Source organism: Schistocerca americana, unplaced genomic scaffold (assembly GCF_021461395.2).
Source record: "Schistocerca americana isolate TAMUIC-IGC-003095 unplaced genomic scaffold, iqSchAmer2.1 HiC_scaffold_471, whole genome shotgun sequence".
In the NCBI taxonomy this organism is placed as follows: Eukaryota; Metazoa; Arthropoda; class Insecta; order Orthoptera; family Acrididae; genus Schistocerca; species Schistocerca americana.
Genome location: NW_025726205.1, coordinates 20,001 through 22,500, shown reverse-complemented (window position 1 = coordinate 22,500; position 2,500 = coordinate 20,001). Strand labels below are relative to the sequence as shown.

Here is a 2,500-nt window from a genome sequence, read left to right as displayed (position 1 = left end):
GAATCTCCCATCGCTAGCGCCGGAATGTTGTTGTTACCTGCCCGAAAGACGACAGACTCATCAACCTTTATCTTCTTCTCCCGACCTGATGCAACCAGGGCGAGAGAGAAGCACTTCTTAGGGTTGATCTCGAGACCGAGGTCACCTAGGGCCGTTGCAGCGATGGTGATTAGCTCCTGCAACCCATCCTTCGTCTCGGCGAACAGAAGAAGATCATCCGCAAACGCAGCAGCATTTATTCTTCGGCCGAGAATACGGGCACCAACATGCTCAGGAAGACGGGAAAGGAGAATGTCTATAGACATATTGAAGAGGATGGGGGATAAGGGATCACCTTGCCGCACACCCCTCGAAGGCCGCACTAGATCTGACGACTTCCCAGCACCACAGATAACCGTCGAGCCCGCCTCATAGCACCCCAGGATGTAGTCAATGAACTCGACCGGCAGACCATGGGCCCTAAGCACAGGACCTAGGGCACCATGGGACAGCGAGTCGAAGGCCCTTGACACATCCAGCGATGCTACATACAGCGAGCTGGCGGTGCTCCGTGCCTGGGTCATCGCCAGATCCAGCAGAAAGGTGTTATGGAGCATCCCATCCTGTGGGATGAAAGCCCGCTGACGACCGTCCAAGGCACAGTGACGCATAAGGCGGCCAACCAGGACCTTGTGAAAGACCCTGGTCAGCACCGAACACACTGTGATAGGTCGGAAGTCAGCGGGGGATGCTACGGCGGTCTTCTTGGGCAGCAAGGTGGTACGAGCCTGTAGGAGACGGGATGGGAGGGAACGTGAGAGGAGTAGGAGGTTGAGGAATTTAAGAAGAGCCTCACGAGGAAGGCGACGTAACTGGGATGGTGTAAGGCGATCAGGGCCTGCAGCAGAGTTGCGAGGGGGAAGAGCTGCAGCTACCTCTTCTGCAGTAATAGGCGCCCATAGAACTTCGAAGGGCACACACTTGCAAAATGGCAACAACTTACCTGAGAGACCCTCCCCACGTGGAGGCCGAGACCTGACACGAGGAGGAGTGAAGAGATCCCTCCAAAACTCAATCAGCCCCGGGATGGTGGGTGGCTGATGGAGAAGTGTGCCATCGAGAAGACCATTAATGCAGCGCGCTGGATTCTTCTTAAAAGCACGCTGCACTACAGCATATTCCCACCTTCTTCTCGCCCGCTTCCGCTCCGGCGGCTGTTGAAATTCCTTACCAGGAGCTTGACAAACAAGTGGTTCCCTGCTACCTAGTTCTTCAAGAGCGGGAACAAGCATGGCTTGGATGGTACTCCGGCTAGCAGTGGGGCCCAAGGCCACAACTGCATCAAGTGAGCGGAAACGCGGGCCCGAGGAGGGCAACTCAGCTAACAGGGACCAGATAGCACGATCGGCATCTTCCCCCGGAGAAGATGACTGTGGTGAGGAAGAGCCCACAGCAGATCCGTCTACAGAGGCCTGATGATCTTCGTCTCCCTTTGAGAGCTCAGCAGCAAAGTTGGCCACCATGTTCTTATAGGCCTGCACCCTGCGCTGACACTTGATAGATTCAAGTGTGCGCTCTGGGAAGGCTTTGGCCAGCTCTTGGTTAAAGAACCGGCACCCTTGGAGGGACAAAGTCGCCTCAGCATGCGCAAGACGGAGCAACTCTTCTTGCGACCACCTGGCCTTCTTCCTTTCCGTTCGCACTTCCGCGTTGGCGGCATCAGGGTGGGCACGACGGCGATGAACGCCGAGCCCGGTCTTTGTTGAAAAGGACCGCAGACATTCAGGGCAGACAGCGGGGAGCGGCGCTCGACCCGCACTGGTTGGCTGGCTGGAAAGCTTAAGAGAGTCATAGTTACTCCCGCCGTTTACCCGCGCTTGCTTGAATTTCTTCACGTTGACATTCAGAGCACTGGGCAGAAATCACATTGCGTCAACACCCGCTAGGGCCATCGCAATGCTTTGTTTTAATTAGACAGTCGGATTCCCCCAGTCCGTGCCAGTTCTGAGTTGATCGTTGAATGGCGGCCGAAGAGAATCCGCGCACCCGCGCGCCCCCGGAGGAGCACGCTAAGGCGGACGCGGCCTCGCAGCAAGGAAGATCCGTGGGAGGCCAAGGCACGGGACCGAGCTCGGATCCTGCACGCAGGTTGAAGCACCGGGGCGCGAACGCCGCGCAGGCGCGCGCATCCTGCACCGCCGGCCAGCACGAGGCCAACCAACGGCGAGAGCAGACCACGCCCGCGCTAAACGCCCGCACTTACCGGCACCCCTACGGCACTCACCTCGCCCAGGCCCGGCACGTTAGCGCTGACCCACTTCCCGACCAAGCCCGACACGCCCCGATCCTCAGAGCCAATCCTTATCCCGAAGTTACGGATCCAATTTGCCGACTTCCCTTACCTACATTATTCTATCGACTAGAGGCTCTTCACCTTGGAGACCTGCTGCGGATATGGGTACGAACCGGCGCGACACCTCCACGTGGCCCTCTCCCGGATTTTCAAGGTCCGAGGGGAAGA

At 57.8% G+C, this 2,500-nt stretch overlaps 1 pseudogene; it reads right to left on the bottom strand.

Moving 5' to 3' along the window:
• The window catches only part of LOC124584383, a 7,437-nt pseudogene that overhangs the window by 2,736 nt on the left and 2,201 nt on the right, over positions 1–2,500 (bottom strand).